We start from the raw sequence: 13,775 nt of genomic DNA on the forward strand, positions 1-13,775 counted from the left end.
AGTTTAATGAATATTTACTGTACTGCTTCTGATGAAAATATATCATTCCTTTCAATGTGGGAACCAAATGCTACTACTCGTAACTGAATAGCTTAATGCCAATCCAAAGACTGAAGTGCCTGTGAAGATAATATTTGTATAAATTAGTTTGCTGTTACTTGAAGCACAGTATATAACAAAAATAGATACTAGAAAGATTTGCAGCCTTTTCAACACGGTGGCTTGGATCTTCCATGGAGCGGCCGGTTATCAGACGATGTTTGCTTTGTTCAAATGTCCCTGCATGTAGACACTGCTCTGTATTTATTTCCAGGTCTTCAAAGCCTGGCATCTACAGGAATTCTTATTGTTCCTTCACAGCGCTGTAGCGTCATGGGGAAATGCAGAGGGACTCCCCGTCTTTTTGTGTCGTTGACTGCCTTAAGGTATGTTAAAAGTTCAGTGTGAATGTCAGTGAATAGGTGAGTGATATGAGAGCGAACGGGCCTTATTGCTAAGGTGACAGAGTGGATGAAATGGTTAGCTTGGTAGGTGAATGGAGACCGGTTGGTAGGGTAGAAGGTCCATAGATTTGCAGGTTTATATTGCAGTAAGTGGGTGTGGTAGTACATATGTAGAGTAGTAGGCAGGTTTGTATATGGGTGGTAGTGGTGAGGTATTAGGAGGGTAGGATGACAGGTAAGTAGAGTATTAGGTGTATTTAGTGATATGGGTGTATAGTGGCAGGTGAGTGCAGTAGCAGGTGGGCAGGGGAGTAGCTGAATAGGGTGGCACCTCGAAGCAGTGGTGACGTGTGTTGGTAGATAGGTGTTTGGTGGATAGCTGGATAAGACCAGGAGATGCAGTCAGGTTAGGAGGCTAGTTGAGTGGGAAGGTAGGTGGAGGTCAAGAGGGATTAGTCAGTTGCTTCAGAGTTTACATGATTCAGAGGTGTAGTTTGTTTGGGCTAGTGGTTTGGTCAATGGTTCAAAAGAGTTAGTTGTCTCAGGATGGACTGGAGGCAGGGGGGGATCATTAGGTGTAATCAGGGCTATCTGAGGAGTAGTCGGGAGTCAGAGACACCGGTCTCAAATTACCCTGGAATAAGACCGTTTTAACCTCTCTGATATTTTCTGAATAATGATCAAGGTAAGTTCTGTGGAACTGTCCAAAATCCAACTTTAACTTGGAGTTAGAGGCTTTTGTGGAAAGGCCTGGTGATTTAAGGCTATTGCCCTTTCGAAATGATTGGAGGTGCCAGTTTTGGAATGGAGTGGACAAAGTTAAAAATCATACAACACCAGGTTCTAGTCCAGGTTATTTGGAAGCCTGATGAAGGTAACCTGATGAAGGAGCAGAGCTCTGAAAGCTAATACTTCCAAATAAACCTGTTGGACTATAACCTGGTGTTGTGTGATTTTTAACTTTGCTCTTTAAAAATACATACCTTCTGGGCAATTCCCACAAATGTCAGTGCATCATGACTTCGGTGAGGTCCCACCATGCATCTTGGGTTTAATGCCCATTCTCTAGTGATTTGGAGATTGGAAAATTTGACCCTACTGTAATCCACAGTGAGTCTGAACTATCATCAATTTGGTCTTTACTAAGCTCCAGTTGATTTTCTTACTCAGGCTGGCATTATGCCTTCCTAACTTCACAGTCTCCTCCAGCTTTATGTTGCTTTGCACACCCTGTGCACCTCTGACATTGGCCTTACTCCCATTCCACATTTTTTCTCTTTTTCTGCTTCAACCTTGGTGGTTCGTGTAACAACTGAGTTCCAATCTCTGGAACTACTACTCTCAATATCTCTCTTTTGTCATCTGACATGCAGCCCTCAGAAACGTCTCTACAGCTATATTCTTGCTCTGCTTGCCCCACCTACAAATCTCAACAGCATTCTCCTCTCATCCCACAGCTCCTTTCCTGAAAGAAAATCTTTCTCCCTGTTCTCATTATCCACTTGCCATTCTGTCAAGTGCTCTGAAATATATCTCTGCCTGAAGTGAGCACCACATTTGTTCAAATAAATTTTTGGCAGTAGTCAGTGATGCTTATAAAATATGAGCCGATTAATCCATGCTGAAGAGAGAAGTTCTCATTTTCACTGAGTTATTTTTATTTCTGTTTATTGAACAATATGTTAAACATAAAAACATTTGTCAAATACAGGATTTATAGAAGTGGTGCAGTCATTGGCACAGTAATCCAGAACCCCAGGCTAATATTTCAGGGCATGGGTTCAAATCTGCATTTGAATTTAATAAGCAATCTGGAATTAAAAGCTACTCTGATGGTGACCATATAACCACTGTCAACTTTTATTTAAAAAGGCATATAATTCACAAATGTTCTTTTGGAAAGGCATTCTGTCATCCTTACCTGGTCTGGCGCACTGGTGACTCTGAACCCACAGCAATGTGGGTGTCTCTTAACTTCCCTCTGGGCAATAAATGTTGGCTCTAATGAACAAATTTTAAAAAGTAAAACTTTTTCATTTGCGTTGTGAAATTTAATTATTCTGGTATATTGTGATGGCCTCTTTCTGTTTTGGTAATATATGTAAATCCTGTTCACAAACTGCAGTACTTTTAAATGGCACGAGATGGCACTTGGACACTATTTAGTTTTAAAACGACATCTTCAGTGGTTTTAAATAACTGAGGAAGCAGATTCACTGCACAAAATGCAGTAACAAAAGGAAGAAAGAGAATTTGAAAATTATTCCAATTAATTATTTCAAATAATATTACTGTCAAAAAGAATCAGCAATTAGTTTGAATAAGGTGGCGCTGCTCCTGCAGAAAACAATGATTCATTTTAAAAAAAATTAACTTGTGTTTTCCTGTCGTGTCAATGGTTTGACATGGTTTCCGTTTCCCTTAAAACCTGAAGTAACAGAAAAAGGTACTGCAGAATTCAGGTGTCTAACGCAAACAGAATTCACTTGTATGTAGATTGCGATAAATTTGATTGAAAAGTAATTGCATTGGTGTGAAAAGTGGTGTGTATGGAACTGGGTTTGAACAATACTACGAATAAAATATTCATTTTACAACATCAGTGTGTTTGCTCAGCAATCATGTTTTCTCTCATTGAAAATCAGTCTCCTAAGCAAAGGTTTATCCAATGAATTATATTAATTCTAGGGATGAGCTCCCCCACATCGCTGACACACGTAATTATATAGACTTGTTTTAACCACCTCAGGTGAGCAGTGTCTGTGCCAACAGCTGTGGAAAGCATAAAATCTGATGCTAAGACATCAAACAGCAAAACCTACATTTGGAAAAACAAAAACATCAATCGTTTTTAAAAAATGCTGGGAATTAATTTCCTGGATCCTTTGTGATATGGTTTTACATCGCTTGTAATTAAAAGAACCACAAAATAACTTGACATTTGGCATGTAAAAATAAACTGTTTCACTGTAAATGTGGGAAGCTAGATAGTTAAACTCATTGATTGGGTTTGAGAACACACTGTGAGATCATGCCTTTTATTTTTTTAGCAAATTTCAAGGCATTTTAATTTCACTGTAGCCCGACTCTTTAAACCAAACTTACATTAATATTTTGTAAAATCCAGTGAATAGTTACAAACTCTAAAAACTCTAACATGAGATCTGCTCACTTTCAGCTGTCACTTCAATTCAGTATGCTCTTTACATGGGGGGAAATACATTAAATCGATGCGATTAAACAACATGTGGGAGGTAAATGCTCCAAGTATGTTCATGCACAGACAACGCTGGCTGCTATAGCCTGTAAACAAATTACAGGCTACAGCAGTAGTATTGCATTACAGGTGTTCAGGCAATGTTAGATGCACAGTTTTTCATCCTTCTATCAGATAAGCAACCATATGTTTCAGGAACAGACTGACAAATATTTGTGATAGTGTGTCCATTTTTAGTTTTGAGTGAATTAAAATCTCACCCTATGAGCCTGTTGGAAATGAGTTTTTGTTATATCCAAGACCTGATTTTTTTTCTTGCCTAAATATGGGTGTGCTCATAGAGTCATAGAGATGTACAGCATGGAAACAGACCCTTCGGTCCAAACTGTCCTTGCCGACTAGAGATCCCAACCCAATCTAGTCCCACCTGCCAGCACCTGGCCCATATCCCTCCAAACCCTTCCTATCCATATACCCATCCAAATGCCTTTTAAATGTTGCAATTGTACCAGCCTCCACCACTTCCTCTGGTAGCTCATTCCATACACGTACCACCCTCTGCATGAAAAAGTTGCCCGTTAGGTCTCTTTTATATCTTTCCCCTCTCACCCTAAACCTATGCACTCCAGTTCTGGACTCTCTGACCCCAGGGAAAAGACTTTGCCTATTTACCTTATCCATGCCCCTCATAATTTTGTAAATCTCTATAAGGTCACTCCTCAGCCTCCGACGCTCCAAGGAAAACAGCCCTAGCGTATTCCACCTCTCCTTATAGCTCAAATTCTCCAATCCTGCCAGATCCTTGTAAATCTTTTCTGAACCCTTTCAAGTTTCACAACATCTTTCTGATATTGCACGCAATATTCCAACAGTGGCCCAACCAATATCCTGTACAGCCTCAACATGACCTCCCAACTCCTGTACTCAAAACTCTGACCAGCCCATTGGCCCATCTGGTCAAGATCCTGTTGTAATCTGAGGTAACCCTCTTCGCTGTCCACTACACCTCCAATTTTGGTGTCATCTGCAAACTTACTAACTGTACCTCTTATGCTCGCATCCAAATCATGTTCAGTGAAGACTGAGTCTTCATCTCCAACAACAGATTGAGCTCCTACCGAATTGTTAAGAGCTGACCTGAGAGCTTCTCACCAAATCACAGGCCTTATGTTGAAGTCCCCCCATTTCACCAGAAACCGCTGGCCAATTAGATGCTTGCAGCTGTTGGATCCTAGAGACCATTGTTGGAAGCCTCGCCTTCAGGGGAAACCAAAGTTAAGAAAGTAAAAATTTTCTTTCGTATCTAGTGGGGTGGGAATCGTGGAGCGAGGGATGGTAGAGGGCAAGGGAGCAAGTGGCTTTCTGCAGTCACCTGCTGCTACTTTCCATCCCAGTTCATGATTGACATCAGATTAAGGTAAGTGACTGACAGGCCCAATAACCTGTGGCTTCCCAGTTAAAAAACAACCACTTTCTCACCTTCTGGAAGACATATATTCAAACTTACAAAATTGAGCAGAGGTAGCACAATTGGCCCTTCAAACCTACTCCATCAATCAATAAGATTATAACCAATCTGTTTGTTTTGAATCCCACACACCTATCTACTCCCTTTAACCTTTAATTCCCTTGCCTAACAAGAATCCATCCACCTCCATCCTCAAAATACTTAATGATCCTCCCACCATCATGTCTTCTGTGGCACAGAGTTCCAAAGTCGCACAACCCTCCAAGAGAAAATTAGTTCCTGAAAGGGCAATCCCTAATTTTAAAACAGTGCTGCCTACTTCTGGACTCACCCATGAGAGTAAACATCCTTTTCATGTCCATAATGTAAAGACTATTCAATATTTTACACACCTAAATCAAACCACTTCTAATGCTTATAAAGTCCAAGTAATTGAGCCAGTGATGAGATGAGACCCTTTAGTTGTCACTTTAGAACTTCAATTGCAAAATTACAAAGGCCCCAGTGGACTCTCTGTCCCAGCACTAAATTGATGAAGTGGGAAGAAAGGATAAGTGTACCCCCAGACCCAATTTGTCCAGTTATTTGCCCTTCTCACCATTTTATTGAATTATCCAGGGAGGAGACAATAGCACCCATGGTCACTCCTATAAGCAAAGCTCATTTGTTTTATGGCCCAGAGTGCACATTCACCATTGCCAAGGTAAATGAGCATTGCCCAGATCACTCACTCTCGACACCATGTGTGGGCCTGTATCATGTACTGCTAAGGAGAAAGTGAGGACTGCAGATGCTGGAGATCAGAGCTGAAAATGTGTTGCTGGAAAACAGGAAGAAGATTACAGGTTAGGAAGGTGGCGCTGAGTTCAAGGATTGGGACTGAGACAAGGTGGGGGGAGGGGAAATGAGGAAACTGGAGAAATCTGAGTTCATCCCTTGTGGTTGGAGGGTTGGAGAGAAACTCAACTGAATGATTGGACCTTAGCAGTACATGAACTGAAAATGTGTTGCTGGAAAAGCGCAGCAGGTCAGGCAGCATCCAAGGAGCAGGATCTTTCCCCTCTCACCTTAAAATTATGCCTTCTAGTTTTGGACTCCCCCACCCCGGAGAAAAGACCTTGCCTATTTACCCAATCCATGCTCCTCATGATTTAACAAACTTTATTATAAGCTCACCTCTCAGCCTCTGATGTTCAAGGGAAAATAGCCTCAGCCTATTCAGCCTCTCCCTTTTTCTGAAACCCTCCAACCCTGGCAACATCGTTGCAAATCTTTTCCGAAGCCTTTCAAGTTTTACAACATCTTTCCTATAGCAGGGAGACCAGAATTGCCTGCAGTATTCCAATAGTGGTCTAACCAAGGTCCTGTCCAGTTGCAACATGACCTCCCAACTCCTATGCTCAATGCACTGACCAAGTTTATTTTTGGTACCCTTAATCTTGTATTGGTCAGAATCAGCTAGAGCAGCCCTTTGATGGAACCTTGGATTTTTCTTTCATTCAGATAGCCTAGCTTCTTTATAAATAATATCCATGTAAGAAGTGTAATCTTGACTGACACTTCAGTGCAGTACTAAAGAAGCACTGTTTTCCGGTCGGTGACATCTTTCAGATCAGATGCTAAATGTCATTTGGTGACACTGTGAGTATAAGTAGAAAATCTCTTAGTGTGTAGCCTCAGGTTACACTGCACATAACACTACTCACTGCGCTACTTTAAAGAATAGCAAGATACATTTTGAGTGACATTATAAAGTAACGTGAAGCAAACATTTTTTGGCTTTAAAGAAACAAAGTGAGTTATGCACCTTTTGTGAGACAGCACAAAATGAACATCTCACTTCCTTTGCCAGCTTCATGTATTTTTAAAAGATTCTTTTGTTTTTTTCTTTCCCTTCAGGCAAAACTATTATGCCTTGCATAGTCTACCAGGATGTGTTGTCTGCAGTTCCACACATGAATCCGTTTCTATCAAGACTTGGCATTTTGGAACTGCTGACTATCTGCACCCTCAAAAGACAGAATGCACACCTCCTTTTTCTAGTTGCTAAAACAAACCACAACAGGTTTGATGGATTTAACATTTGTATTAAAAATGTTTGTACCTTGTGATTATCACAAGCAGCTGTGATTGAATGTGGGATTCCAGAGGGCATTTTGTCAAATGGATAATCATCCACCTCCTCAATATCGTCATGGTAAAGATTACAAACTGACCTTTGAGCCATAAAATCCTTGTATCAGAGATTTGCTTGCGAAGCAACTGTTTATTTAGACTTATTTAGAACTTAAACTGCATGTGCTTAGTGAAGTAAAATAGAATGTAAATATCTTAAGTTTAAATTCTAGCAAATTTAAATTTGCTGCAGATAGAATTACACTTTTCCAGATTTTCCAGATTATTTTCTAATCTTTCTGTTTGGGTGGGGATGGGGGTGGGGGTGTTTAGGCACAGATGTAAATTGCAAGTACCCCTACAAGGATTTTCCACACCCAAAAGAATGATTCAGTTAAATTAAGCAGAAGAATGTAAATGATCTCTTTCCTCTCAGATTGAAGGACTTTGCTACAACATAATGCTTCATCAGATGACTGACTGCAGGGAGCTTTAAGAGTCAAGGAGCTGTTGGAATTGAATTTATGCCTTGTATGTCAGTGTTCAACTACTTGAATTCCTGACTATCTTCAATCCTGTTTTTTTCAATACTGTTTTTTCAATACTGACTATTACCACTTAATTTGGAAGGGAGACCAACATTTCAAAAATGGAGGTTTAACCTGGTTTTCATTCTCTTCATTAAAGAATTGCGCAGATATTGATGTGGTTTGGTTTTCTACATACTAGAATGCATAAGGCAGACCAAACAGGCTTGGATTTTTATTGAGAATATATCTGGAAGTTTATTAACAGCTAATTGTACACTACTATGGTACGTCAGACTTGCATGTACAGTCTGGGATATAGATATTTTTAATTAACCTGTTCAGACATATTGTGACTCACCTTTGGAGCAGATGGAGCTGGAACCCAGGCCTTCTGGACCCAAGATAGGGACTTTGCATCACAAGATCTCAATCAATGTAGATTATATGGTGACTCTTACACTATTACATTTTATATATATAGTTGACTGATCGTCCAGTTAACTGGCCAATAAATTATTGGCTGGCCTGTACAGGGAGTAAAATAGAGACTTTTTTATTCAGGAGCATTACATCTTGTGATACCATCTAATTATTTTTAAATATAGTGCCTTTCTGAGATCTGTGCAATGATGGATATTGTTTTCAATACTTGAATAAACATTATGGCAAACTTTATTAGTGACACTGTGCATAGAATTATTTTTTTTTTAGTTAGAAGATAGCACTTCAGTAATACTCTGGTCAACTGACTGGTAAGTGAGCTTTTTCTCAATCCTGCACACAATTTTCAATGGACATCCACAACATGCATCTATCTTCTGCAAAAGTAGGAGAATCCAGGAAATGGTCTACGAATTGTGTGGAAATCCAGAAGTGGAAAGAGAACAGTCATTGGCTATGGGCATTTCAAAGGTCCCACAGTCATCCATTGCAGTTTTATTCGCCAGGTCTAATGAAGCCACTATGGGTCGTGGGAGTTTAAAGTAGGATCTCATGAGAGAAAGACCTAAGTCTGATTTCTCCCAACAGTCTTTGTAGTCATGCAGAGATGATTTTTATATCCTGCAAATTGTTCCAGGGATGCAACTTGTTTACACTATAAGAATCTTTTTGTTCAACTGGTAGGTTACTCCCTTCTCCTAAACTAGACAACCAAAGCCACTAAAGATCCCACCGATAAGATACAAAATGGCAGCACGCAGAACAGTTCACTCCATCAATTTAGCAACCACATGTTGCACCCCACACTGTAAAGCTTTCTGAGATGCCTCAGAGTATAGAAATGTGAAGTGTTGCATTGTTGTATCTTATATACAGCAGCTGTTAGTATTGTGTGGAGAAATCTCAGTCATTGCAGATTAACTTCTTAAGGTTTTTCAGTTTGGTGTTTTAATCCACTACTGCACATTCAGACTGTGTTGTGTAATTCAATTATGTTTCAAAATGAGATATTTCAGGGAAAGAATATCCATATGCTAGTAAATACAGCACTTCAATGTGAATAATTTAAATAATGCACAAAATACTGATATAGTAAATTATTTCCACACATTGGCAGAAAATCATGAGCATAATATTCAGTATTGAATATACATTATTAAATGAATAATATCTCAAACAGTTTAAATTAAAATGCACAAATCTATTTGAAATAAATCACACATCTTATTTTAAAATGATACTTTACCAACACAAATCTTCAAGTAATCGTAAGCAGCTAAAACTGCAATAATGCAAAAACACAACTCAAAATGCTATTTATGTTTTTCCTTCTTTTGGCTCTGAACAATTGTAAAGATCTATAATACATTCTGTACATTTTTCAAGTGTTCTGCAATAATTAAATTAAGTGCTTCAAAATAACAATGTTAATACACCTTTTTAACTTGATATTGATAGCATTTTTTCAGTTCCAAGTACTATACCAGAACTGATAATACCATTAACTGTATTCCAACTGTGGAAATGGATAAAGTGTACAGGAGTACACAATAAAATACATTGCTGTTGTTCATAATATTATAAGAAATTATGAACAATTATGTTTATATATCCAATTATTCCAAGGTTCACCTCTTACATAAACTATCTCGGATTAGACTGATTGGTAATAAATTCTTGTTCTGTAATCCAGGCATGTTTCGATGTGAATTAAAAGAGATAAGAAAAAGATGTGGCAGATGACTGAGGTGAGTTCAGATGCACAGGAGCATCATTTTGAAATGATGTATGCACAGGGGTTTGCATTTACTTTAACTATATCACTGTGCTACAATCAGATGAGAAGGCACTCTGCTTTGCCCACATTTCACTTAGAATTTTTTCATTTTCCTTTCAATACTTTGAGTGCTTAACTGTTTATGTGCTGTGATCATAAAAAAAGGTTTTCGTGAATTTCCCATTGAAAGAGGTATCGTTGTAGTCAAAGTGATTTCAGTAAAATAATACAATAAATAATATTAAAAAATAAAATAATACAATAAAATAATATAATAAAATAAAACAATATGATCTGACATTGCATATGGTTTACATATGTTTTACATTCATGCAAATTTGGACTCCGAAATGGGAAACGATAAATTGACCAAAATAGGTGATAAAAGGTACAAATAATATGCACTCAAAACTGGTGACTCAACTCAAACATACAATTGATTTGCTTGCCAATTGCACAGGGCATCCAAATACAGGCACAGTCTGCAAGTTCTGAGAAAACCTTCAAAAGATTTTGGCTGGGAGCACTCATTGACCAAGTGATTTGACTCCAATTGCTCAGAAAATCTCGGTGATTGCCTTAATACGTTGTGGTTGCCACACCCAACAGGTAATTGATTTTGGTGCGTTCTACAGACATACTGTCTCCAAATCAACAAATTGGACTGGTAATGTATGGTAATGCAAACTGAAGGAACCCATCCTCACCTGTAATCTCAGGTTACCTGCAGTTTCTTTGTTCACCAAATCTCTGTTTGTCAAAGTTCAATTCATGATCCCAGTACTGAAACAACATCATTAGTTGACATAAAGTATATCTTTACTGAAAGCATGTCTTTATGTGTTTATACAAAAAACAGAATACTGTGTGTGGATTCTAATAGGATTCATCCATTACAACAGTGAGCAGCTTCAAAAGTACATAATTTGGGAGTAAAGCACTTTGGGATGTCCTGTCGGATGTCCTGAGGTGAAGAACAGCACTATATAAATTCAAGTTCTTTCAAAGATCAACACTCTATGATTGCTAAAGCTTGTGTGGTGGCTCAACAGACTTATTTTTTTCTCTTGAATAGTCCTGGACCTTGGAATGTGCCAGTATATAACATTCAGTAGAGATCAACTCCTTGCTCTGGAAGATCAAGACACAGTTGATGTTTGGGGAACAGACCAAAGAGCTCACAATCCTGCATTCTGGAGCTGCTTAGGATGAACCTTGACAAAAGCCATTTCATCTCTCTCTAGATTTCCTTTGCAAAGGCACATTCCAGAAGGAGATGTGTGACAGACTCTACCCCCGCAGCCAGTTCTAGGGCAGCATGCGGTGGTGCAAAGAGTCTGGGCATACATGGAGGATCTCATAGGTAGTGCCCCTCTCACCATCAGCCAAATAATGTTTTAGTGTTTGTTGAAAAGTTCTGGCAATGAGACATTCTGCCAAATGACTTTGACAGTCTGCTCTGAGAACAACCCAATAGGATCAACCCTCTCCTTTTCCCACAATGTCTCAAAAATGCTATCTGCTGACCACTTCCTGATGGACTTGTGGTCAAATGTGCTCCTCATTTCAAATTTCTCCACAAAGGTCAGGTGATACAGAATGGTCCAACGACTGGGAGCATTCCACAGCAACGAGGCCAGTCCCATTCTTCACAACACCAGGGAAATGTAGAACCTTAATACATATGCACAGCTTGATGCAGCCGCACATGAAAGTGGCCATCAGGATGAGGGCGGTATTTTGTACATTCTTCATTCCCGTCTTAAAAGTTTTGTTCATGGTGTCCTTGTGAACACGGACCATCTTGGACCTCCAAATGAAGTTATAGATGGCTCAGGTCTGCAACAGCACAAATTCTGGGAATGGGCCAGATCGGCACCACCTATAACAACACTGAGAGTGCCTCAAACCTGAAGCAGTCCATGTTCAAATACCACAAGACTTAGACAATACCGAGGCTTGGGCTGACAAGTCGCAAGTAACAATCATTGCCACACAAATGCCAGGCTATGAATATAGCCAATGCCCCTTGACATTCAGTGGTGTTGCCTTCACTGAATTCCCCACTATCAACATCCTAGGGGTTATCATTGACCAGAAATTCAACTGGACTCACTACATAAACACAATGGTCACAAAAGCAGTTCAGAGGCGAGCAATACTGTGATGATTAACTCATCTCCTGACTCCATAAAGCTGTCTCACCTGGAAGGTATGTCTGAGGCCTTGAATATTGGGGAGAGAGGAGATAAACAGACAGGTATTACACCTTCTACAATTGTATAGGTCAGTGCTTTTGAAGTGTGAGATGATGGGAATGGAGGTAAAGTGTTCCAGAGGGAATAGTCCCTGTGGAATGCTGACAAAGAAGAGAAAAAATAAGTGTTCGTAGGAGATGATGTTGGTTGAGAGTGTGGTGCTGGAAAAGCACGGCAAGTCAGGCAGCATATGAGAAATTCCTGATTGAAGGGCTTATGCCTGAAATGTCAATTCTCCTGCTCCTCAAATGCTACCTGACCTGGTGTGCTTTTTCAGCACCACACTCCCAACTCTGATCTCCAGAATCTGCAGTCCTCACTTTCTCCTCCGAAAGAAATGATAGAAATGATGGTTTACTGTCCTTTGGATGTAGAGGCTGGTGAGGTAGTAATTGAGATCCAGAGGGATCCTATCATTGTAATGCGAGGGAAGAGAGGGGTGAGGGCAGAAGTAAAAGAGATGGATCGATCATGGCAAATCAAAGAACAAAGAACAAAGGAAATTACAGCAAAGGACAGGCCCTTCGACCCTCCAGGTATTCGCCAATCCAGAACCTCTATCCAAAGCTATTGCCTATTTTCTAAGGAACTGTATCCCTCTGCTCCCTGCCCATTCATATACATGTCCAGGTACATCTTAAATAACTCTATCTTGTCTGCCCCTACCACCTCTGCTGGCAACACATTCCAGACACACACCACCCTTTTCATAAAGAACTTTTCACTCATATCTCCCTTAAACTTTTCCCCTCTCAAATTGAAGTCGTGACCCCTAGTAATTGAGTTCCCCACAATAGCCAGCAATCAGTTGAAGAGAAAGGCAAGACCAATGTTCTGTGTGGCTTTAAGTTCTGAATGGGGTATCAAAATGCAAAGAAGCAAGGCAAGGCATGGCAGAGATGTTGTGAGCATCCAAGTTAGTACAAAGGAGTGAGCACTAAAAGAGATGACCCTCATCCAATCCCTGAGATAGATGCATGTCACTGCATGCAAAGTGTCCTGACAACAGCATTGCAATGTAAGATGCTGGAGTGCTCCCAAATGCAGTATTGATGTGGAGGTCTGTATACTAAATGAGTTGGAGATGTACCATGTGGATGGGTTGCAGCTGGTCACTGCTGATATAGTGTAACCTAAGCCATTGGGGATTGCTGTCCAAGCTGAAAGCCCCAAGGAGCATGAAATGAGTGGGAGGTGAAGGTAACCACTCTGACTTCATGTCAGGAACTGTCACTATCTAGTTCCCCTCCAATGCATGGGAGAATGTGAAACTTAATATCGATGAGATGAGATTAGTTACTAATGACATGTAAACACATGCACACAGGCCTTTTGCTGCTCACTGGCAAGATTCTCTTCTTGCTGTTCAAAACATGTTTGCAGCATCTGACTTTTTCTGTCTCAATGCTGAGAAACACCATTTTCCAAAATTGACATGTTTTCCCAACTGGTCTGCCATTGCACACAACTTTCAGGGGCCAGGACGATTTGGCCCAATGTACCAGGTCAACAACCCTTCATGTTCT

General features: G+C 39.9%; 1 long non-coding RNA gene across 3 annotated transcripts in view; it reads left to right on the forward strand.

Annotated features, from left to right (window-relative positions):
* LOC122562476 overlaps nt 1-8,391 on the forward strand; it is a 48,017-nt gene extending 39,626 nt beyond the window's left edge. For 2 of the 3 annotated variants that reach the window (XR_006315319.1, XR_006315321.1), the window contains exons 4-5: nt 314-425; nt 7,028-7,345. This is a non-coding gene — a long non-coding RNA (uncharacterized LOC122562476). Of the gene's footprint in view, nt 1-313; nt 426-7,027; nt 7,346-7,679 lie in introns of those variants that run through there. The other variant, XR_006315320.1, reaches the window with a different exon arrangement.
* The last annotated feature ends 5,384 nt before the right edge of the window (nt 8,392-13,775 follow it).

Source organism: Chiloscyllium plagiosum, chromosome 25 (genome assembly GCF_004010195.1).
Source record: "Chiloscyllium plagiosum isolate BGI_BamShark_2017 chromosome 25, ASM401019v2, whole genome shotgun sequence".
Classification (NCBI taxonomy): domain Eukaryota; kingdom Metazoa; phylum Chordata; class Chondrichthyes; order Orectolobiformes; family Hemiscylliidae; genus Chiloscyllium; species Chiloscyllium plagiosum.